Here is a 26,370-nt window from a genome sequence, read left to right as displayed (position 1 = left end):
ACCATTCCCAGATGCGCTCCACCACTTGAGGGTGGAGACGCCATTCGCCCGCAAGAGGACCTCCTCTGGACAGGAGATCCGCTGCGTAATTGACTCTGCCCGGCAGATGAACTGCACGCAGAGAGGCTAAACGCGGTTGAGCCCAGAGCAACAGCCGCGTTACCATCTGGTGAAGACTGGGGGACCGCAATCCGCCCTGGCGATTGATATACGCCACTACTGTGGTGTTGTCTGACCGCACTAACACGTGCTTGTCTAGAAGCACTGGCAAGAAGTGCCGGAGGGCGAGGTCCACCGCTCTGAGCTCCAGAGCGTTGATGTGGGCTGACCTCCAGGGTCCTGACCACACTCCACGGGTCCCTGTCCCGTTCCAGACTGCTCCCCAACCGTGGTTGGAAGCGTCGGTCGTGATGACCTGCCTTCTGAAAATGGGACCCAAGCGTACGCCTTGGCGGAGGTTTGACGGAACTCTCCACCAGCGTAGCGCTTCCCAGCAGGCTCGGGATACCCTTAGCCTGCGGTGTTTGTCTCTCCGCGGATGCAACGCGAAGGCATTGAACCAGGCCTGCAGAGGTCTCTGGTGTAGTAAGCCCAAAGGAAGGGCTTGTGAGGCGGCAGCCATCAACCCCAGCATGCGCTGACACAGCTCCATGCTGACTGTTTGTCTCAACCTGAATAGGGAAAGACACCGCTCTATTGAGGCAACTCTTTGTTTCGACAGGGTCGCTTCCATGGACACTGAGTCCAGATGCAGACCCAAGAACTCGGTCTGTTGGCTCGGCACTAGGCGGCTCTTTTCTGAATTGATCTTCAGACCTAGCCGCCGAAGATGGTCTGTAACCATCACTGTGTGCTGTGCCACCTGCTCCTTTGACTGCGCGCAGACGAGCCAGTCGTCCAGATAATTCAGCAGTCGGACACCTTGAGCCCGCAAGGGAGCTAGAATGGCATCCATACATTTCGAAAAGGTTCGAGGAGCTAGTGACAGGCCGAACGGAAGGACACAAAACTCGTATACCCTGCTCTGGAATGCGAAACGCAGATACTTCCTGTGACCCGGGCAGATGGGAACGTGAAAGTACGCATCTGTCAGGTCCACGGTGGTGAACCAGTCGCCGTGTCGGACTGACTGGATGATGTGCCTGTGCGTAAGCATCCTGAACGATAACACCCGCAGGTATTTGTTCAGTACTCGCAGATCTAAAATAGGACGGAGCCCGCCGTCCTTCTTGGGCACCAGGAAGTATTTGGAATAGAACCCCTGGTCGATCAGAGCAGGGTCTACTTGTTGAATGGCACGCTTGCTGAGCAATGCTTGTATTTCCACATTCAGAGCTGAGGACTGAACCGAGTCCTTCACTGCAGTTACGACCACCCCCCGAAAGGGGGGAGGTTTTAACTGGAACTGAAGGGTGTACCCGGTGGATATAGTTTTGTGCACCCAGATGTCGTTGGTGCATTGTTGCCAGAACTGGAGCTGGGAGACAGTGTAGGGGAGGGTTAACAGCTGCCTGGTGTTCTCAGGGCTGTTTGGGCTGGGCTCGTTCGCGAGGGGCCTGGCCAGAGCCCCGAGGGCGTGGCTTGGCACCACCTCTAGGGCGCCACCCTCCGCGCTGCGGTCTTGAAAAAGGAGGTTGACCGTGCGCTGCTGTGCTTGAGGGAGAGGTCTTTGTCCCCCCTGGCCGTGGCTGGTGCTGTGGTGGTGCCCTGCGCCACTGATGTTCCTGAGGCCGCTTCGGCTGGAACGACGGTTTTGGCCACATTTTCGCCATCTGCTGTGACGCCTCCCGCGCCTTGGCGGAGCGTTGCAGCATCTCCTCCACCGCTGGACCAAATGTGTGTCCTGGTGTAATTGGGGCATCCAGCAACGGGGCCTTATCAGGTTCCTGCACTCTCGCCTGCGAGAGCCAGAGCTGCCTTCTGGCCACCACCAGAGACGCGATGCTCCTGCCCTGAGCCCGCGCGTTGAGCTGGGCCAGCTTCACCAGCAGTTGACTGACGGTCCCCAACTCGCTTCTGAGGGCCGCCGAAGGGCACTCAGGCAGGTCTTTAATTAATGCCGCTTGGTAGACCGTCAGCAAGCTGGCCACATTAGAGAGCTTGACCGCCTCTGTGGCCGCAGCGTACCCCTTCTTGAGGTGTACCTCAGTGGTCCTGCACTGCTTATTGGGGCATGCAGGATCTTTCGTCAGCCCCGATAGTGTTGGCGTCTTCACCAACGCGGCGAACGCAGCGTCCACAGGTGGGAAGGACGCCAACCCAGCCTCACTTGCCCCTTGCATGTTAAAGGCCGAGGCCTTGCGAGAAGTCGCCGGGGCAGAGGCCGGAGCCCCCCAGGTGGACTATACCTCCTTAATAAAGTCCGGGAATGCCGGAAGCATCCTGGACTGACTGGACTGGGCTGAAGGCGACTCAAACAAGGAGCGCCGAGGCGGCTCCGCCATCGGCCACTCGACGCCCAAGTGGCGGGTTGCTCTGTCCACCACAGACCACGTAGGGTCATTGGTGTCCAGCACGTGGAGCTCGTCCTCAGAGTGCTGGGAGGCTACCTCAGCCTCTGTACTGTCCCCCTCTAGGATGTCAGATGCGTCTCTAGACAGCGCATCGATATCCCACTCCCCTTGAGACTGCACTGGAGGAGCGACGACCGGTGCAGGTTGTGGAGGGGCCACTGGCTGACTAGCAATGGGCCCAGTCGGTTGTCCTGGGACTGGAGGCACCACATTTGCTAAGGACATGAGGATGGACTGCTGCCCCATCATAACCTCCATGAATTGGGACATTATGGAGGTTAGCTCTGCCACCCCCGCGTTGAGGTGCGTGCACCGAGCGTCAAGGCGTCGAAGCGCCGAGCGTCGAGGTGCGTGCACCGAGCGAGCGCCGAAGTGCGTGCACCGAGCGTCGAGGTGCGTGCACCGAGCGTCAAGGCGTCGAAGCGCCGAGCGTCGAGGTGCGTGCACCGAGCGTCGAGCGTCGAGGTGCGTGCACCGAGCGTCGAGCGTCGAGCGTCGAGGTGCGTGCACCGAGCGTCAAGGCGTCGATGCGCCGAGCGTCGAGCGCCGAAGCGTCGAGCGTCGAGGTGCGTGCACCGAGCGTCGAGCGTCGAGGTGCGTGCACCGAGCGTCGAGGTGCGTGCACCGAGCGTCGAGGTGCGTGCACCGAGCGTCGAGGCGCCGACGCGCCGAGCGTCGAGCGCCGAAGCGTCGAGCGTCGAGGTGCGTGCACCGAGCGTCGAGCGCCGAAGCGTCGAGCGTCGAGGTGCGTGCACCGAGCGTCGAGGCGTCGACGCGCCGAGCGTCGAGCGCCGAAGCGTCGAGCGTCGAGGCGTCGACGCGCCGAGCGTCGAGCGCCGAAGCGTCGAGCGTCGAGGTGCGTGCACCGAGCGTCGAGCGCCGAAGCGTCGAGCGTCGAGGTGCGTGCACCGAGCGTCGATGCGCCGAAGTCCCCAAGCGCAGACGCGCTAGCACCAAGCGCTGATGCGCTGCACAAAGCGCCGAAGCGCTGCACCAAGTGGCAAAGTGCCGACACCAAGCGCCTAAGCGCAGCACGCCGGAGCGTGAGTACCGAGCGTAGAACGCTAGCACAGACGCCTAAGCGTCAGCTGACCCGCAGAGCGGAGACGCTATGTGCTGGTACAGTGTCTTATGCTGTGCACTACTTACCTGCTGGTGCTGGGGATAGAGGCTTAGTGGTCGTCTTCCTCTGTGTAGTGAATGGGTTTTTTTTTTTTTTTTTTTTTTTTTTTTTTTTTCGCTGCAGCAGTACTGCTGGTGGTGATTATGTGACTGGGACACAGTATATGTGGGCACAGTACAACTACCACGCGGTTTTTTTTTTTGTTTTTTTTTTACCGCAGGCAGTACGTGGGAGACAGCAGAGCAGGCTCCACACACACGCGGTCTAGCCAAGGCAAGACCGGGGCTGCAGACACGCGCGCGGCCAAGGCCAACGCAACGTGCGTCACAAATATATACAATACACACAGAAAAATATATATTTTAATACAACCCAAAACACAACACAATAATCAAAATTAATTAATAAAGGAAAGACGGGAGACCACGAGAAACGCGATGCAAGCAAAGCGTGAAGGAAATATATAAAATATATAAAAATATACACAATATATAAAATCCTTAAATAATAATAATAACGACTCCGAAGAGTGTAACTGAAATAAACTCGGAGAAGGGGCAAAAACCAGCTTCTCAAGCTTTAAGCTTTTTGAGTACAGTCAGCTACAGGCTCTAATACCTACCGCTACCAATGCTGAAGACAAAAGAGGAAGTGAGTCTCTGCGCGCTGCGTATAGTAAGCTCCCAAGGGGGCGGGCTTACGTGGCAGCTCGCGCAGAGGCCTATCGGCAGCTATGCTATAAAAGCTCAGCCAATCGCTACTGCCTGACGGCAATATCCCATACCTTGATGGTTATTTTCGACTTGAAAGGGAACTTCACCCATTGACCGCATCGTACCGGCTCTTAAGGTAGCTTGTGTTGGAGCAGCAGGACAAGCTCGCCATCCCGCCCGCTGCTTTCCTGCTCACCAAAACACAACGCACCCAGGGGAGAGATACCATGGTAAATAGGTAACCTATTTACCATGGTATCCCTCCCCTGCGGCGGCTGCTCTTGATCTCCGTGAACGCACCCGCTGTCACATTGAAGCGCTTCAAAACACAGCACAACATTCCCTAATAACACTTGCAATGCATTATGACTTAAAAGGTATGACTTTAAGTCTATGACATTATTATTTATTGATTTTATTTTGTTTTATTTCTTTGATCACCAACTGCCACGACAACACACTCGTTTTCTTTTTTTATGCAGTACTCCTGACGAACTTCACCCATTGACCGCATCGTACCGGCTCTTAAGGTAGCTTGTGTTGGAGCAGCAGGAGAAGCTCGCCATCCCGCCCGCTGCTTTCCTGCTCACCAAAACACAACGCACCCAGGGGAGAGATACCATGGTAAATAGGTAACCTATTTACCATGGTATCCCTCCCCTGCGGCGGCTGCTCTTGATCTCCGGCTGCTCTTGATCTCCGTGAACGAACCCGCTGTCACATTGAAGCGCTTGAAAACACAGCACAACATTCCCTAATAACACTTTCAATGCATTATGACTTCAAAGGTATGACTTTAAGTCTATGACATTATTATTTATTGATTTTATTTTGTTTTATTTCTTTGCTCACCAACTGCCACGACAACACACTCGTTTTTTTATGCAGTACACTCTTAGAAAAAAGGGTACAATATAGAACCCTAAAAGGTTCTATCTGCTGGTATAGATTTGGAACCATTTTGAAGTGCTATATGGAACCTTTTAAAATGGTTCTTTGGAAGAACCCTGCATTAGAGGTTTAATAAAGAACCACCATGGTTCTTATATTAATGGTATAATACAGAACCATATTGGTTCCTCTGAAGAACCTTCTATTGAGGTTTAATATAGAACCATAAGAGTTACACTATTGAACCTTACAATTAACATTCTATGGAGGGTTGTTTGGTTCATCTGAGAAAAAACAAATGTATACCGTTAAGAGCTCTTCACATCCTTTAGAATCCCCCAACCTCAGAAGTGTAAGTGCTTTGATAAATCACTCAATTCAGGATGCCAACAATTTATTTATTAAACATTTATATAACAATTTATTGTTTTTACAGGTTAAACCATTAGAGTAGTTTCAGGTTTAGTTATATACAGTTTTACACCGTTTTATTCAACCTGTGTGTTTTTAATAATTAAACCATATTATTTACACAGTGAAAAAAAGGGTCTCGCAGCAAACTGGAAAATAAATCTATGCATCCCACAGATTTTCCTGAAACTTACACAAAATACATTTTCAAGAACATGTAATAGACCTTGAAAAAGCTGAGATAAAATGTATATTGAAACTGATGAACGTGGGTTTCTTTTTTCTTATTCATTTTTTGGTGGCACAAATTAGAAGAGCTACAGTACAGTATTTAGATCAGAGCTTATTATGAGTTTATGATATCTATAAATTAAGACTGAATGTTTATTAGTTTTTTGAGATCAAAACTTCTATTAAAACAATTTACATTTGTTATAAACAATTAATTTTCTAATCAGCCATTTACATTTAAAATAAATACTTTTTTATATATGTACAATTACATTTTTATATCAAATATTCTGTTTTTGTAATCAAATTAAATAGTTGACACAATAAATTCATTTAATTTCAGATTAAATGTTAAAATGGCATTCCATCAGATCAATATAATTATTCCCCAAGTAAAAGTGCAGTTATTTGACTGTACATCTTTAACACTGGCAAAGGTACTTTGTCAGAGATACTCAGCTTCATGAAGTACCTTTCCATGAAAGTCAGACAATTTTTTAGAGCTTTAGGATACTCAATGCCCAAGGAAAAATAAAGAGAAAAAATACATTCAACAGCAAGGGTGATATCCATTCCTGGATAATCACTGAGTATCTCAATTCCATCAACACAAACAGAGATGTCATCTGCTGCCAATGGGCTTGTTGTTCCCTTGAAAACGATAGTTGGCGTAGGTGATGGTGGTACCTGTATAGATTTTAAAATAATTATTAATAACTTTATTCAACAATAAATTATGTGAAATTGTACTTCAGCAGCATCTCACCATACCTACAAGCAGTGGCGGCTCGTGTGGTGGGGCTGCGGCTACTTTAAAGGGATTTCGTAATATTCCTCCCTTTAAAAACATTTTAACTGTCGGATCTCACTTAAAACAGCGAGGAACGTCTTAAACTCCTGTTAATTGCCTACAAGTCTCCCTCATAATTCATTAAGTACACATTTATGGCAAGCCAAATTAAGAGATACCTTTAAATATTTAACAGATATCTTTAAATATTTCAAAATATCCTTATCAGTTGGATATATCTTAAAATATTTTGAAATAATTAGAGATATCTTAACATATTTTAAGATATCTCAAAATGGTTTACAGATATCAGGAATTAATTTGGAGATATCTCAAACTCATTTTGAGATATCTCTAAATGATAATTTGACTTTGTATTTAACATTGAAAACATCAATTCAGTTAAGCTACATTTAAAAAGTAGAGCTCAATTAACTTACTTGGTCAACAACAAACAGATTTTCCCTCTCTCGAAACAAAGCTGGCAACAGCAACAATCCAGCATTCATTCTCAGTCCTACAAATAGGGTATCAGATCATATACAAAGTACAAAGCAAACGGAAGAATGTTGAGCAACCCTGGTCTGAGAGGTACAGGATCTTTGGCTTTGCATTCCACCAGTGCTCTCAGTTACATTCATGAATTCATTATTTGCTAAACTGCACAGATAAAGAATAGTTTAAATGATTTAAAGGTACCTAAAAAAAACACACACACACGACTGTAGCTCTCCAGGACCAGGACTGACCACCACTGATACAAACGTTATTGTGGATTGGAGCAAAAAAATGTTAAGAACAGTATCAACAAAGTTTCTAAAAATCTGTTCATGCAGGTTTTTCGCATTGGTTTTTATGCCCCTGTGAGAGTTAAATACCAGCTATCTTCCCATGAAATATTATGCTCCAAGTGTATGAAATGAAGTTGCATCATTTTCTGTTTAATAGTTATTTATAGATCCTATTCTGAGATAGGTCAAAACAATTTGATGTACAATAAATATTTCTTATACATTACCATTTCCCTGTGTCTTATCTGAAGCATCTTCAATGTAGGACATCACAGTAGTTAGAAGATGCCCACTAGAAAGTCTGAAAATAGCATCTACCATTCTGGATAGGCCCACTCATTAGGTTCCGTTCCAAGTTTACTCCAAAACGTAGTTCTACTTCGTGCAACAGCTAAAATACAGATGCTAAAGTTATTATTATATTTATTTATTTATCATATGCCTTTATCCAAGGCGATATACACAGCTGTAAAAAAGAGTTGAATACTTACAAATAATGTAGTAGTTAAAAAAATCAATAAATAAAACAAAATCAAACTAAACTGAATGCGAGCAGAAAGAAGTTGCATGGGAAAAACCAGGAGCAGTGGAGTTTTGTAAAAGCTGGAGCAGGTGGATTGCTGATGCAGAAAGGTCACCTAGGAGGACTAATTAAAGTGATTATACATGCTTATAACTAAAAATATTAATTTCTCATCAATCACCATAGTAGAATAAAAACTAGTACCTACCAGTTTAGGATGCTTTAGGAATGGAAACAGACCAAGGACTTCTTCAGTGGACTTCTTCTCCATCATTCTTTCCCGAGTGTGTACAGTTCTATTCATGCTGTCACATATGGCTTCAATGTTCGGCCTCAATTTCGTTATTTCTTTTCTTATGGAGTCCAAGTGTTTGGCAATACTATGCTCGTCTTCTCCTGGGAACTCCTCACTTGCATCTGCAATATGTATCATAACGTTAAGTAATTCAATACTTATGATCAGGCATTTACTGCATGTATTCTCTGTGCTTTTCTTTACTCTGGAAAAATGCTAAAGATCAAGTACTCTCCATGAAAGCCAATTAGCTAATAAACTACACAATCGCATGTATGTACATATATAAAGTATGTAATTCTATTTCAATCTATTTCTGTCAATGCAGATCCAAGAGTTAGGCTTACAGATTCTCTTCTCTTTTTCATGAGCGGTTGCTGTTGCTCTGGTGCACGCTTCCTTCCTCGACCCACAGCACCAAACTTTTTTTCATGTCTTCTACAGTCTCCACTGAAATAAGTGTCTTTCTCTCTTTTTTGAATTTATTTCTCAGTATTTCAAGTAGAGTAGCCTGAAACAATGATAGAAAGTTAAACCTATGTCCATTATCTGGCTATAAAAAATACATATCAACTAGTAAAAATAAATTTAACGCTGCATAATTTTGACAAATTAATGTTTATTCGACTATTTCTTTTATGAATATAACTACCAAATGTATACTCACATATCCAGTTTGGCTGTCATCCCTTAGAAATCTGTACTTACAGCACAAAGTACTTAGCACAGTACTGTACATTATGTGGTCTGGATACCTAAATATACAGATTAGAAAATAATATAGGCATATGAATTGTAAGTGAATTGTAAGAAAAATATATATTTGAGAAATAATGTCATGAAATACAGTTGCATTTTACAATTGCTTTAATTTACAAAAAAAACATGCTGAAAAGCATTATGAAAATGAATTTAATAAAACTTTTTCTCTTGAATAAAATATTGCTGTTATGATAGATTTAAAAAAAAAATAGTAATCATTTTAAAAATGAATATGCTATTTTATGTTATGTAATTATTCTAAAATTGGTTGCCTATGTATCTAAAACAAACACCGAAATCTCAGTTCTTACAGCGTATATTTGCTGAGGTCATCAAACAGAGTCTGTATTAGAGCTGCACGAAGGGCAGATTTGTCTTTGATTTGAAACCAATGTCCTTTCTATCAAGGGCCATCTGTACAACTGGAGGAAATATAGGCAATGTATAACATGCGGTCCAAACATGAACACTTGTTGAGGTTTGTGGCACTTCTCTGCATTCTACTGGTAGCACCTTCTCTGAAACAATATGCTCATTTGCTTTTGTTCTATGAAAATACAAAAAACAACAAAAAAAACAATATTTCATAATTTTTAATCACCTGAAAATATCTAAAGACTTGATATTTAAACAGAGCCTTATAATATAACAGCCATATTAATTTTCTACACAGAAGTTTAAAACCATACATTCCCCAGTCCTCATTCTCAGGAATTAAACTAGTGAAAATACCTCTCTCTCTCTCTCTCTCTCTCTCTCTCTCTCTCTCTCCTCTCTCTCCTCTCATCTCTCTCTCTCTCTGTGTGTGTTTCCATAAAGAAATGTACTCCCATAATATACATCTTTCTTACAATACAACATTACAATACAAAAAGCGTACTGGTAGTAGTATTTATACTTTTCAAAGTGATTCCTGTATAGTATGTGGTATTTAAATGTAAATACTAAAACACAACATTAGACTAACATAATGTATAATATATTGTCATTACATACCTTTTAAGGTTCTCGAGAGCCTTTAAAAATTTGACTTGGTCCTTCATAGTTCGGAAGATCTTCCAATCATATGTTCTGTCAGACTAAAAGAGTCTCACCATCTATTTCTTACCTAATGAACAAAAAAACATAAAATTAATCAGAAAAATAAGCACCAATGTTAACCTGCCATTGTAATTAATATCACAGTTTTTAATGCAAGCAGTACCTTATACACAGTATGATGAGGTGCAATATATAAACATCCATCACTGTCTTCATAAGCATCTAGTGCATGGTAGTCAACTTCATTGCAGGTGTTAATGTACACCACTCATGCAAAGCCTCTATTTAGAAGGCATGAAGGTGAGAATTAAATTCAGAGCAAAATACAGTTTCCCACACAAAATCCATGTACACCTAAACTGAATGATATGCAAGATTTTGAAAAAAATGGGTAAATCCTCATGGACTACATCGACAATGAAGTAATCCTTGACTTCGTATTTCACGTGATCCACAGTTAGTTTCTTTACTTTCAGTATGGTTTCATCAGCTTCAAGTTCACTGGCTTGAATATTGCATTTTTCAAGAATAATGTCTTTCAAAGATGTAGATGATAGCTGAACAACACAAGACCCTTCTTGCTCATATGACTGATGCAAAGCATCTGCACAACAAAAATCCCAACACTGTCTTTGTTGATGTCTTTTTGCTAAAGTAAAGCAGATGTCCGGAAGTTCCACACATTTCTTGCAAGCCGCTTAAAGTACTGGTGCTTTCCTTCAAAACGTAAGCACCAAAGTGATCAAAGTGGTCCAAATTCAGCTAGCAATCTGGGGTAGTGTACCAAGTAATGCAATTTTGGTATAAAATTACCAGGATACAGTCTATTAAATCGCTGAGAAATTCTCCAATTAAATCTGCAAATGTGAAAGTGACGACTTTTTCACACAGGAGACAATACAAAGTCTACTATTTCACGCACCGGCGTAGATTTAGCTAGGGACGGTAGGGACATGTCCCTACCAATGTCAAGGGACCGTTGAATTGTCCCTACCAATAATTTTGATAAATCTTAAACGTCTTTTGTCAAGTCATTTTATCTGCTCCACAAAGGGTTAACTCTCTCAAGCCCCCCGCCCCTCCCCCTCGTTAGTCCTCCCTCCTCCAGAGTGTGTTGTTTTTCATTGAAGTGCGAAAGTGCACAAGGACTCGGGAGTGAAAGGTAAATCTCCGGGTTTAAAAAAAAAAAAAAAAAATTCTAGTCATTCTTAAACGGTGTACATTGGTGCCATAATTTTCACATTTATTTTAAAAAATAAGAATAAATATAATCAGTTTATTCGATGTTTGTGTTTGTTGGTTAATGCGTTGTCATATTATTTCAATCCTCCTTCCTCCCTTTGTAACTAACTTACTCCTTGCTTGATATTTTTGATCGTGTGTGTAAAAAGCGAACACGAACATATGTATTTGATTGAATGGACAGTGTGACTATCCAGGCGGCTAAATAAATGCACTATATTATATAGGCAGTAATAAAAAATATATAAAAAGTCAAATTAATGGTGGGGGGGGGGGGACGGGGGACAACGACAGATATACAAATAAATTTCAGTGTGGCGTGAGTAAAAAAAAGGTTGAGAACCGCTGGTTTAGGCTGGACTCTGGAAAGACGCTCATCTGAAGTTGCCGCTTGCCGGTCAGGCTGATATGAGTGTGAGCCACTGCCTGAATGAAAGCCAGGTGCCGCGGCTGAAGGTATTGTCAGCTCGTCAGCAACATAGTTTGAGAGAATAAAGCTACCTACCTACCTACCTATTACGTTAGCGACCCATTGCTAGCTGCTAACCCAACGTCCTTGGTGGCTAGCTAGCTTGTTTCACAGCTAAATCATTATGTGTGTGTGTGTGTGGTGTGGTGTGTGTGTGTGTGTGTGTGTGTGAGAGAGAGAGAGAGAGAGAGAGAGAGAGAGAGAGAGAGAGAGAGCGTGAGCATGTTTTGATATCGTCATTCAACTAACGTTAGCTAATCACTTCAATTGGCTTTAGGTGACTAAAGCATAATAGCAACCAAAAAAATAAAGATGGACATAAGGAAGTTTTTTTTACAAAAAGTCAAAGTGTAAGTAGGAAGATGTTATTAAAGTAATAAACACAATTGATAATGATGCTCATAGCAAATGAAAAAATAATTTACTAATGAAGTTAACAGAGTCATACTTTCTCTCTAAACAGCATGCATCAATTTATCATTTTATCAGGCGAGTGAAGCAGTGCAGCCTGGTAAAAGCAGTACAGAGCAGGTGGAGGCAACAGGGTCGCAGGTGGGGTCTGTAATGGCTTAGTGATTATAACAGTGAAAGTGTTAGACTCAGTTTTGAGATATATTATTGTTTTGAGGCACATTGTGATATAATTGTAGGCTAATGCTGTATAGTAATACTCAGCAAATAAAGTTAGCATAGCCATATATTTTCTCTCTATATGGCATGCATCAATTTATTATTTTATCAGGTGAATGAAGCAATGCACCCAGGTACGAGCAGCAGCACAGACACAGGAGTGGCAGGCAGAGCACGTGAGCGTGCATGTGCTCATGCTTGTAGCGCCAGGGGTATTGGTTAGCTTACAGTAAGGCTGGGATAGGTTATAATTCAGGGTTATTAGTAATTCTACAGCAGGGATGTCAAACCAGCTTCCAGGAGGGACACTTTATCATAGTGTTTTTAAGTGTATACCAGCCAACTTCATGTCAATCAAACTGTCCTCGATTCATGTCCAGCATTCATTTCAAGCCACCAGAAGTTACCATTTAATAGCTGTCTACTAAAAAATTTCTTCCCGGGAGGGCATGCCCCCGAACCCCACTAGCGACCGTGACTCCGCCCCCTACAAAATTGTGTCCCCCACCAATGTTCAAACCAAACCTACGCCCTTGACCTCCGGAATGAAGCAACCGGAGGTGGATGGAAAGACTCAATATTGCAGCTACCGGGGCATGCAAGACTCCATATCGTAGATACCGGGCATGCAATTATATATATATATATATTTTATATTTATAATATATATTTAGATATATATATATATATATATATAATATGATGGAGAGGCATATTCCCATTCCTTAATAGTTTGGATGGTATGATTTACTCGCGCATACACTCTAAATCTGGGGTTGATACTGTGGAGGAAGCTTTTAAGGAGGTGCTTCGAAGAACCTTTTTACGAGGGTCCATGAGGAACCTTACAAATAAGGATCTTTAGAACCTCAAGGTTCTACTTGGAACCTTTTATGTTTATTTACAAACTTACATGCATAATATTATATATATATATATATATATATATATATATATATATATATATATAAATATATATATATATATATATATATATATATAATATGCGTGTCTGCATAATTTGTCTGGTTAAATAACATGCTAAGGAATTACTGGTTTGCAATATCAATAAAACAAAGAAATACTTTTTATAGAAACCCTTTATTACGGGTAGAGCAATAAAATAAATAAATACAGTATAGGAGTTATACTTTTAATTATAACACATAAATGCATACAAATAAAACAGTCTGTATATGTTTCATTACCCTTAGAATAACAACATATATATATTAATGTTATTTTTTTTTATTTTTTTTTTGGATGTTTGGAGTTTTACTCGCGCATAGTTTTGTATGTTATTTCCGAATTTCTCCTTAGACATGTCTGAAGGGACACTGTATTACTTAAAACGGTGAATTAACGTATTAAAACGTGTTAACTGTGAGCAGTTACCTTGGGATTACACACCAGGTTCAGACGCATTGATTGGACTAATGTATCCGCAGGCGACCTAAGACTCACCGTTTCAACGGTGTCAGTAGTGCTCAACAGAAAATAATGCATACAGAAAAATATTGTATACTTGCCATGGGCTTTGGTTAGCATACAGTGTCCCCTTCAGACACTAAACAGTGGCCTACAGTTTTATGTTTGTCTGAAAAAAACAACTACAATTGGTTATTTTTTAATAATCATTAACATGTTCATTATTTCAATATACAAACATGCAGTATTTTGCAATTATTTAAATCCAATCTCTCCACTGCAGTTAAACTATGGTTGTTTTTCCTATGCACTGACAGTGGTGGTGGGTGTTTTTGCCAAAAACTGCTTTAAGTGTGTGATGCAGTCTTGTAAGATTTATTGACATTATGTTGATAATCAGAAACCAATCTCGACTAGGTCAGGGTTAACACAGTTTGAGCTCAGATGAAACAGCCCATTTGCAATGTACAGTACTGGGTGGCTATTGGTCATTCAGCAGTGTGATGCAAATACCTGCAGTTACCACAAAGCGCTGACCTGAGCACACTTGCTCATTTGCTATTCTAGTTTTCTCCCTGGGATGCTCGTACTTAAATATTTATATAAATGGACTTTAGTTGGTATATAGGGGGCTGGTGTCTATAGAGTTAACACAAACTGTTTTACAATTTCTGAAAATGAAATTAAGAAGTTTGTGAGCGATGGGGATATAAATAGGCCCAATTAATCCCACACCTGCCGTACACCTTCTGTGAATGATGCAATTGTCAGCAAATGATTTACTGACCATCCCAAATTGTCAGCAAATGATTTACTGACCATCCCAATATAATTTAGGAGCAAAAGAAACATCTGTAATTGGCGTAATTACAGGGATTAATTATAGCATTGTTTCTTTACCGAATATCTCAATCGTCCTGCCTGGGGACAGACGTGAAGTTATGTATATATACATTTAGTGTGCCCAATTATTTTACCCCCGATTTTCTCCCCAATTTGGAATGTCCAATTATTTTTTCTCCTCATCGCAGCAATTCCTTACACAGCTCAGGAGATCCAAAGGTTCAGTGGGCGTCCTCCGATCCCACAACCAAACTATTATCCTCTTTTACACCCAGGAACTCGAGAGCGGATGTCAGCGAGCTACTGACCTCTGGAGGACAAAGGCCAGCCCTGCAGGTGTCCGCTTTTGAGCTCACAGGGCGCCTGGCCAGCAGGGTTCACTGTAGCGCAATGAGGAGAAACAGTCCCTTTTGTTTTTGCTTCCCTAACCCACGGGAGTGCCAGAGCCAATGTTACGCTCCCTTTGGAATTCACAGCGAAGACCGACAACTTTGCACAGCCAGGACGCGAACCTGTGCTGTATGACCACACAACCACGCTTTTACCAGGTGAGCCACTCGAGGACCCCCTGATAGTGTTTTTGAGGTTAAGATTCATTTAAAAGTTATAACTAGCTCTTTATTTTATATATATATATATATATATATATATTGCACCAGGATGACTGAACAAAAGGAAAAGTGAAACGAAGAAACTGTAAAAAGTGACGACTGGACACCAACCACTAAAAGCTGGTAATTTTAAACTTTAAAGAGATCGTTTATACCCTCTAAGCGGGCAATTTCTAATCTCTTTATTCATGCCACTGTCTGGTGCTCCAAGGGAGACTACAGTTGGATTTTTATACCAGCTCTGTTATCCCCAGCTGGGGATGAAATCCATTGCGAAGGGGATGAAGTGGAGGTGGCTGTACACACACACACACAATTTGTTACAAACTGTTTATCCAATTGACAGGAAACTTAGCATCAACATTATAGAGTATACATTAATGATAATATACAAGATTGTGAATGTCACACAGTTTTACATACATCTGGATAATCCCTCATCAGACTGTGATTAAACATTTCATTGCTAATTCTTATTCTATCCTGTACATACTGTTGATATGTCATGTTCATCGTTTAGAGTTTACGTGGCAGGAGATGTATATGTATACATAAGCATAGGCAAATTGTAAGCATGGCAAATTCTTTGTTGAGATTTAGTAATGTCTTTCTCAAAGAGACCCAAGTGTAAATGTTTGTCGTAATCACCATGGATAATAGCATTTACATAATGTCCCGTGACAAGAAATTACATCTAAAATACAAATGTATTTTTTTCAGATTTGTAAAAAAAGACCTGCTTCTCCTGGTGTTGTATCCTTGCTGGACGGAGATGATGAAGATGCTGGAGGCGGCCAAGCCAGCACAGTATGGGGTAGATTTGACAAGGGACAAGAAAAGGTAATTAGAATTACAACGTGATGTTTAGGAACCCGCATTAGAGAGACAGATAGATTCAAATTATTATTTTTCTCTGTCCCCTTACATTTGTATGCTGTTTGAAATCATATTTTTGTAATAATCTGTTTTCAGGATATGCCATAGACCTAGGTTAGATGAGCCAAAATGTCTTTATATCAGTAGTAACTGTGTATAGCCAGGTATACAATCGGAAACTTAATTCACTTTTGAGTTATTGTCTATGTTTGGTACACAGCTTATCTTCCTGATTTTATTTTTATTTTTTTTAACTTAGGTTCCATTACCAGTGCTGTCCCATAAAAATGAACCATTTTCCTGCCACATTGTTTCACCCTCTGGACATATCAATGATTCAGATCTTTTACACATATCCATCTTATATGGATGTTTTGTGTTTTGTTTATAAAAAATGTGTAAATGTGTAAAGGACTAGGGGTTGTGGTGTTTGTCTGAAGTAAGAGAGTGGTGGTGTAACATCAAATCATTTGCAGCACGAATAAGTCACAGTCACTGGCCATGTCATGCACACTTATTTCTAACTCATTGGTTGATCGAAAATAAGTTTAACATGCAATGGAGTAGTTCATTGGTTTTATACGCTCCCTTTAAAGATGTAATAAACAATCTCATCCAGTGGGATCTCTTTTCAGAGTGTGCAGTAGCAGAAGGGGATTGTGGGAATGTGTGGAGCTAAGGAAGGTAGAAGGAGATGCGCAGTAGAAACCCTGGGATATGTTTACACAATGAACTAATTTGTGAATGAATATCGTTGGTGTTAATTAAAGTTAATAAGACAAAATATTTTAGTGTAAAATTATACTTGATGGTGGGGTACTGCCTTTTTTAATTTTTACAGAGATGTCATTTTTTAAATCTTATTGCTATCTTACCAGAAGGCCACCTCCCCTCCAGACATTCCGATCAGAGAAAAGAGACAATTCGAAGCCAACCCAAAGAGACGTCCAAGACCTTGTCTGGGCTGCCTATCTGTAATATCAGCTAAAAAGGAGGCTCCTGTAACAGTAAGTTATCTTTCCTGTAGCCATTCCCTAGACTGCAGTGTTATGTGGCACTTCATTACCAAATCAATCAGAAAACATGTCACCTTCAGTTAGTCCATTTTTTTAATTTGTTTTTTAAAAATCAATTAAAAGATATTTAAACTTGTCAGTTTTTGTTTACATTGCATTATTTTGGAACTCTTAATACAATTATTGATAATAGAAACAACTTTGCAAATGCCATTACTATTTTTCAGATTCCTAGGATGAAACCGGACAGCGTGTGTTTGTCTTCGCCCTCCAGAGTCAGCCCTGGGGTGGTAGCGGTGAGCTGAGCATAATAAAATAATTGGCCATTCCAAATTGGGGAGAAAATAATAAAAAATAATTGGCAACGACTAAATTTATAAAAAAAAAAAAAAAAAGTGAAATGCTTCAGTTTTTACAAGCTTGATTAATATGCCCCTATTTACCAGATAGAGGGGTCTACTATTCAATGGTTCTATAGAATGTTGACACACGCTGATGAAAAAATAGCACCATCTAGATTTCTTCCTTATCAAGCAACTAAATCAGACACCATATATCTTGTGATCGTAGCAGATTTTGCCCATTTTGAGGATAAGTGATACCAAACATTAAACAAACTACATGGGAAGTTTTATTAAAAGGATTCTCACCTTTCCCCAGCATACAGCTGATCCTGTCCTAATGTGAAGGTGGATCCAACAAGTGACGTCGTGATCCTGCCAGTCGAAGTGCAGAAAAATCACAGTCAAATGCATGTTGGCCTGATAACCAAATATTGTTCTTTTTTTTTTTTTTTTTTTTAATCCTGCGCTAGTAAATCATGTATCTGTGTCAGGATAGCATATACAGCATGCTCATGCCTAAGTAAACAAACATTTTAAGAACATAAGAAAGTTTACAAACGAGAGGAGGCCATTCGGCCCATCTTGCTCTTTTGGTTGTAAGTAGCTTATTGATCCCAGAATCTCATCAAGCAGCTTCTTGAAGGATCCCAGGGTGTCGGCTTCAACAACATTACTGGGGAGCGGGTTCCAGACCCTCACAATTCTCTGTGTAGAAAAGTGCCTCCTATTTTCTGTTCTGAATGCCCCTTTATCTAATCTCCATTTGTGACTCCTGGTCCTTGTCGAAAAAGTCCCCTGGGTCGACATTGTCAATACCTTTTAGCATTTTGAATGCTTGAATCAGATCACCGCGTAGTCTTCTTTGTTCGAGACTGAATAGATTCAATTCTTTTAGCCTGTCTGCATACGACATGCCTTTTAAACCCGGGATAATTCTGGTCGCTCTTCTTTGCACTCTTTCTTGAGCAGCAATATCCTTTTTGTAACGAGGTGACCAGAACTGAACACAATATTCTAGATGAGGTCATACTAATGCATTGTAAAGTTTTAACATTACTTCCCTTGATTTAAATTCAACACTTATCACAATATATCCGAGCATCTTGTTGGCCTTTTTTTATAGCTTCCCCACATTGTCTAGATGAAGACATTTTAATAAAGAACAAAAATAAAAAACACATTGTTCTTGAGTTTATTTTGGTATCTTTTGAAATTGGTATTCTTCTTGTGTGTGTTTGTGTATATGCATGTGTGTGAAGGATGTGGGTTGGTGGGAGGGTGTTCATTTTAATGGATTTATGTCTTTTTAAGACAGAATGCTTTTGACAGCTGTTTTGTTGTGTTCACAAAGCTTTAACACTTGAGTAAGTCCTTGAGAATTTCATGCAATCTTTTAAAGGTTTTCTGACCTGTAAATTAGTCCTACAACCACACAATGTCAGTGGAGTACACCTAATATGTGTAATTAACAATAATTAAACATTACCAATTTTGACATGATGAATTAACACACAGAAAAGGCTAATGACTAATCAAGCTTTAAATCCAATTTCTTAAAGGCTTAAAAAAATTAGAGTGGTTATCTTCTTTCTTGGATTTGGGATTTCTATTATAATATTTTTATTTAAGTATTTCTTCAAGATATAGGCAGTGCCATTTACAGTGTGGCCCTGAATCTTGGATTACTAGCCTCCTTGAGGATCTTTAAAATACATATTCCTGCTCGAGCAATATTTAAAAAAAATATATCTCTGGTTGCAATTTGGTTTTTAACATCAGGGAAATGATTCATCTATATGCTAAGGGTTGCAACTTTAAGATCTCTTTTTTCAGTAATTTCAAATGTCTGTCTACTAAAGCCTTTCTATAATGTTCTAAAGATAAATGGCAGATTATGAAAAATATATTGTCGTCACAGTGCATGACTGCAAATGGGTACTGATGTACATTTTATAATCTGGCACAGTCATGTTTTTTTTCTTTTTCTAAAACCAAAAGCCTTGATTGCCTCAATTTCTATAGCTATAATTACTCATTAGCCAATAGTTAATGTGTTAATAACTTATTTATTCTTTAGATCAGTTTATGGGGAATTTATATTTGGTCATGTGGACATCTGGAGGTTATAGGACGGACTGACTTATCATTATATATATATATATATAATGCTTCTCTGCGTCAGGGCCTGGAAAGCTCGTGAAGATGCAAAAATTGCAGTGTCCAGATGTGCAAAGCTGGTAGAGACTTATACAAATAGACTCGTGGCTGTAATTGCTGCCAAAGGTGCCTCTACCAAATATTGACTCAAGGGGGTGAATACTTATGCAATCAATTATTTTCTGTTTTGTATTTGTAATTAATTTAGAACAATTTGTAGATTTTATTTTTCACTTTGACATTATGGACTTTTTTGTGTTGTTCAGTGGCAAAAACTCATAATTAAATCCATTATGCAGCTGATGCATAGTTCACTCACCCTAGTCTCTGTAAGTCCAGAAGTTACATAAATATTAAGTATTATTTAATCCATCAATACTTCAACATTCGTAAAAGATCTTCACTCCAAATCTCACTTTATAGGCTTTACAGTACACCAAACTGCTATATCATTCTCTTGCTGTTTTGTGAGGTTTTTGAAATTGAGAGGAGCCCTAAGCTAAACTGCTATATAACATCCTGCAACATGCTTGTGGTTCAGTGTTGAGCTCTGAAGATGAGGTCACTGCTGCTTGTCTGCCTGCTTGTGGTCACACTGACTGTGGCTATTCCTGCCCCTATGTAGAGGGGTCTGAAACAGACAAAACAATGAAGGTTGGTAGAAATAGATAAAATTGTATTCTTAAAACTATGTATTTATTTGCATTACTTATTATTTAAACTGAACAAAATTAACTCTAATGAAACTCGTATTTCTAACTTGAGACATAGTATCCATTGAAAGTTAATTTCTGCAAATATATGGTAGTTCCATTCAAGGTGAAACAACTTCTAACGTAAGAAAAAAAAACATTTTACTCACTTGCAGGCAATATTCCCATATTCTAGATATTTATCTTCTAGGGTAAAACCACAAGAAACTAATCCAGGTAGACCAGAATTTTAACTGAAGTCCTTATCAACCTTGCCTATATGTTGCTGCAGGTCTTCAAAGGATGTTGGGTAATGATTACTGTGAAAAACGTTTTCTCATTTCACAGGAAGAGCAATTCCATTCTACCCAGTGTAGGGACTGTGAGCATGTGTTAATGCCATTCATGCAATCTTATTAGGTGTGGCTGAAACACTGAAATAATAAGGAACTTGCAGCACTCTCCTCTCCCAGATCACCAAAGATGTTTTACTTTCTTTTTTTGTGTGTGTGCTGAAAGTCAATTTCAATTTCTTATGTATATTATACTGTATCTGGATAATCATTTAAACAAATCTTGTTATATCATGATATTTTAATATATTTTATATAAATGTTGTATTAGGCTGTGTGGTCCAGTGGTTAAAGAACAGGGCTTGTAACCAGGTTCCCGGTTCAAATCCCACCTCAGCCACTGACTCATTGTGTGATCCTGAGCAAGTCACTTAACCTCCTTGTGCTCTGTCTTTTGGGTGAGACGTAATTGTAAGTGACTCTGCAGCTGATGCATAGTTCACACACCCTAGTCTCTGTAAGTCGCCTTGGATAAAGGCGTCTGCTAAAATAAACAAATAATAATACTATTCTTTTCTTACCCAAGTGTGAACTATTTAAATAATATCCCTGATACCGATATAGTAAATGGAAGTGCACAACAAGTAAGGTTTATGAAATGATGTGGTTAGCCCCACCCACTTTAAATTATTTGGTTAACCCCGCCCATTGGCGACTCATGGCTTGAAAAACTGGTGGGGCACAGCACCCCCATCACCACCGCCCCCCCCCCACCCCCACCCCCACCCCCCCCCCCCGAAACAAAAAAATGCTCAAACCCGATGCCCGAATTTAACCATTTTTATGTAAACATTAAGCTAGCTTTCTAAGATTACCAGATATTTCATCACAAACAGTTCTACGCCAGATTGTCACAATCAAGAGAGCTGCAAACAACACTTTACAGGCAAGAGTCTCTTATCGACAGACAGCTACACCTGCACTAACCTGAGCGTTTGAAATGGAAGGATCGTCACACTCTTGTGCTGTTCGTAACATTCTGAACTACAGAAGAGTCAGGTTCGGTTTCTGTTGATGTCTCTGGCGTTGGAGGTTTAGCTTTTTTGTTGTAGAAAAACTCCAAACGTAGCTGTATTTTTGCCATTTTAACAGGGCTCAAATTCACTCCGTTTTAGCACATATTTTCGCTGACTGAAAAAGTGAAAGTCTCACACGAGAACAAATATAACGGTGAAGGGTCTTAGACACTCTTTGTTATGTTATTATGTTTTGAAAGTTTGAAATAAACTGCGCATTTTTAAATAATAAACCCTGGCAACAGTGGCGTAGCCAGGATTTTTTTTCGGGAGAGGGTGGCAATGGTAACTTTTTTAAGGTGAATAGTCACAGTGGTGAAATTGGCAACCTGATTTCTTATTAGTGCATTGACGTTTTATTTTCGAAAAATAAAGAACTTTTTTTTTTTTTAACAGAAGATCCAATAACCAAATACACTGTTGTGCAAAATAGTTAAAAAGAGAGATTCAGTTCAGAACACTTCCGTTTAAAAACTAAAAAGGAAATACGAAGCAAAGGACTTGAACTTTTAACATGCGCATCAGATTTCAATTTCACATTATGATAATAAGTAACTATATATAATTTCATTCGTACTTATGGTTGTTCATTTCACATTTGGTGTTCAAAGCAAAGCAAACCATTTTATTTAATTTCACAAATCCTGACTAATGTAATTACTCTTTGACTGACGCAGGACTGCCGATGGTACCTAATCTTCTGGAGGTTCGGGGGAGGAGGGACTTCTGTACACAGTTGCATTAACTACATTGTATAACTACAGCGCCTTTAAACACAAAAACATGTACAAACAGCTGATCCAACAAAAAACTTGGTTGATTGACAGCAAATCCAACCACTCATTTTTTTTTGGTATCACACTGCACTGACATTCGCTGACGGACACGTTGTAGCCTAAACAAATAATCAGAATGAAAACAAGTAGGTAATCGAACTCAGGAATTGAAACAGTTTTGCCGGTTTTCTCTCAGCAGCGTCCAGAACTGTTTTCATTCTGATTTATTTCTTTAGTTATTCAATTAATAACAGGTTGTACATTTACCACTCCATCTCCAAGACCTGGATGGACTTGGTTACCGTCCCTTGATGAAGCTGGCTGCACAATCCGTGAAAAATAATAATCTTATTAGTAGGCTGGCTGCTGGAGAGGTCAGCTGGCAATAAGATATGTCATGAGGCGAGTGCATTCTATGTAAATACATAGGCTACTCATTACATAGTAGATGTCCTCTACCACATCTATGTGTGTAGTAGCTAGGCTACATAGCATATACAGTAATGATAGCATATATGTTTCATGCATCTGTGTTTGGGGTTGAGCAAGTACAGCTTGCTTATGTATTCTCATTGGTTGATAGCAACGCGGTAAATAAAAAAGTTCTTTCCGTGAGCGAAAAGAAAAATCAGCGCCGCCCATGCCTTGTCCGCCCCGCTATAATGGGAAGCGAAAAATATAACAATATTGTAATTTCTTACACATGTTTCAGTGTGAACGACCCTAACACAGTGGCTAAGCCACTGCCTGGCAGAAATCTGGGGGGGGGGGGGGGGGGAAACGGTGTCAGTAGTGCTCAACAGAAAAGAATGCATACAGAAAAATATTGTATACTGGCCATAGGCTTTGGTTTTGCCCAGCGCCGTAACTAAGCATTTAGCTACCGGGGCATATATATATATCCCGGGCATGCAAGACTCCATATCGTAGCTACCGGGGCATGCAATTATATATATATATATATATATATATATATATATATATATATATATATATATATATATATATATATTACTATTATTATTATTTATTTCTTAGCAGACGCCCTTATCCAGGGCGACTTACAATTGTTACAAGATATCACAGTATTTTTACTACAATTACCCATTTATACAGTTGGGTTTTTACTGGAGCAATCTAGGTAATGTACCTTGCTCAATTGTACAGCAGCAGTGTCCTACACCAGTGATTGAACCCATGACCCTCCGGTCAAGAGTCCAGAGCTCTAACCACTACTCCACTACTTGTTATTTTTATTTTTTTTGGATGTTAGGAGTTAGGATGGTATTTACTCGCACATGCAGGTTCAGACGCATTGATTGGACTAATGTATCCACAGGCGACCTAAGACTCACCCTTTCAACGGTGTCAGTAGTGCTCAACAGAAAAGAATGCATACAGAAAAATATTGTATACTGGCCATGGGCTTTGGTTTTGCCCAGCGCCGTAACTAAGCATTTAGCTGCCGGGGCATGCATATATATTATTATTATTATTATTATTTATTTCTTAGCAGACGCCCTTATCCAGGGCGACTTACAATCGTAAGCAAAAACATTTCAAGCGTTACAATACAAGTAATACAATAAGATATATATCATTGCATGCACCTCCGGTTGAAGCAACCTGAGGTGGATGGTAAGACTCCATTTCGTAGCTACCGGGGCATGCAAGACTCCATATGGCAATTATATATATATATATATATATATATATATATATATATATATATATATATATATATATATATTGCAGCGAGCACAGGGATTAACGGAGATACGCACACAATAGCTCTTTTAGGTAATGCAGTTTATTAAGCAGCTAACAGCAAGTCAGCGCCCTCTATGAACACACACACAGCCCTTCCCCACACCAGAGCACTACTCTGCCTCTCAGGGTGACATTCACATATATATCAAACAACACCGGAAGGGTAATAACAATTACAGGGAAATGCATAGAACAGTACGCAAACTTTTACAGTAACAACAAATAAACACAACAACAATAATTCAGTTTCTCCCCTACCATAGTTCGTACTCCCAGCATCCACGGCTGCACATTAACCAAATGTAGGGGACTGGCTCCGGGCACAGCGCCCTATTCGACGACAGGTGGCAACGGCGAGTCAGTCCAGCCGTGCCCGTTACACAGCCCCCATCTTAGGGCCGAACGTCCCGCTGGCCCAACACTTAATGTCTCACAAAGTCAGAGAGTCCCGGGGGTGGTCGACGGATACGCTGGCCGCGCTGGAGCACAGGTGCAGCGGGCTGGGAGTCAGCTGGAGCCGGAATGCTCCTACCTGGGCCACCAGCTGGTGAACTATTCGGTGGCTGCAAGGGGGAAGCGCTTTCCCTGTCCTGGGAGCTGGCCTCCGGGCTGGCTGCAGGGACAACCGAGTTTGTTCCGGGGCGGTAGGGGGCCAAGCGGTCTTGGTGGAGCACAACTGCCCGGCTACGGGTCCGCAGCCGCACTCGAGAAGTCACCTCGGAGAGCCTCTCCAGAACAACACAGGGGCCCTCCCAGTTACTGGCCAGCTTGGGGCAGAGTCCCTTTCTTCGCCGAGGGCAGTGAGTATCGTATGCCCGTTTCTGGCGCTGGCCAGCTGAGGTGAGGTGCTTCCGAGCGTAAACATGGGCAGTGTCCAATCGGTCCTGTAGCTGCTGGAGGTATTCCGGGCCGGTAGGTTCCGGAGTGTGGAGCTGAGGTGGCCGGCCAAACACAAGGTCCACTGGGGTGCGGAGCTCTCTCCCAAACATAAGAGCCGCTGGCGTGCACCCTGTAGATTCATGCACTGCAGTCCGGTAGGCCATTAGGACCAAGGGCAAGCATTGATCCCAGTCACGCTGGTGCTGGGAGGTCCACATGGTCAGCTGGGTGGCAAGGGTGCGGTTAAACCGCTCCACCAATCCATCGCTCTGTGGGTGTAGTGGGGTCGTCCTGGTTTTCTTAATACCCAGCCGCCTGCACACCTCACCAAACACCTGCGCTTCAAAGTTACGCCCCTGGTCACTGTGTAGCTCCTCGGGAACCCCAAACCGGCAGAACATGCCTTCCAGCAGTGCCTCCGCGCAGGTAGTCGCGCTCTGATCGGGGACTGCGTACGCCTCGGGCCATTTAGTAAAGTAATCCATGGCCACCAGGACGTACCGGTTGCCCCCCTCCGTCCGTGGAAACGGCCCTAAGATGTCCACACCGACGCGCTCTAATGGTGCCCCCACCTGGTATTTTGTCTTATTAACTTTAATTAACACCAACGATATTCATCCACAAATTAGTTCATTGTGTAAACATATCCCAGGGTTTCTACTGCGCATCTCCTTCTACCTTCCTTAGCTCCACACATTCCCACAATCCCCTTCTGCTACTGCACACTCTGAAAAGAGATCCCACTGGATGAGATTGTTTATTACATCTTTAAAGGGAGCGTATAAAACCAATGAACTACTCCTTTGCATGTTAAACTTATTTTCGATCAACCAATGAGTTAGAAATAAGTGTGCATGACATGGCCAGTGACTGTGACTTATTCGTGCTGCAAATGATTTGATGTTACACCACCACTCTCTTACTTCAGACAAACACCACAACCCCTAGTCCTTTACACATTTACACATTTTTTATAAACAAAACACAAAACATCCATATAAGATGGATATGTGTAAAAGATCTGAATCATTGATATGTCCAGAGGGTGAAACAATGTGGCAGGAAAATGGTTCATTTTTATGGGACAGCACTGGTAATGGAACCTAAGTTAAAAAAAATAAAAATAAAATCAGGAAGATAAGCTGTGTACCAAACATAGACAATAACTCAAAAGTGAATTAAGT

General features: G+C 41.3%; 1 long non-coding RNA gene across 1 annotated transcript; it reads right to left on the bottom strand.

Moving 5' to 3' along the window:
• Positions 1-8,517: 8,517 nt before the first annotated feature.
• On the bottom strand, positions 8,518-9,436 carry LOC131732850 (uncharacterized). The gene is made up of 3 exons (XR_009325856.1): positions 9,355-9,436; positions 8,949-9,036; positions 8,518-8,792 (listed from the first exon to the last, which is right to left on the bottom strand). It is a non-coding gene; the product is annotated as an uncharacterized LOC131732850 (long non-coding RNA).
• Between the last annotated feature and the right edge of the window lie 16,934 nt (positions 9,437-26,370).

The sequence above is a fragment of the Acipenser ruthenus genome, chromosome 3 (assembly GCF_902713425.1).
Source record: "Acipenser ruthenus chromosome 3, fAciRut3.2 maternal haplotype, whole genome shotgun sequence".
NCBI lineage: Eukaryota > Metazoa > Chordata > Actinopteri > Acipenseriformes > Acipenseridae > Acipenser > Acipenser ruthenus.
The sequence above is the reverse complement of the archived record's forward strand: the minus strand, read 5'-3'. Positions and strand labels throughout refer to the sequence as shown.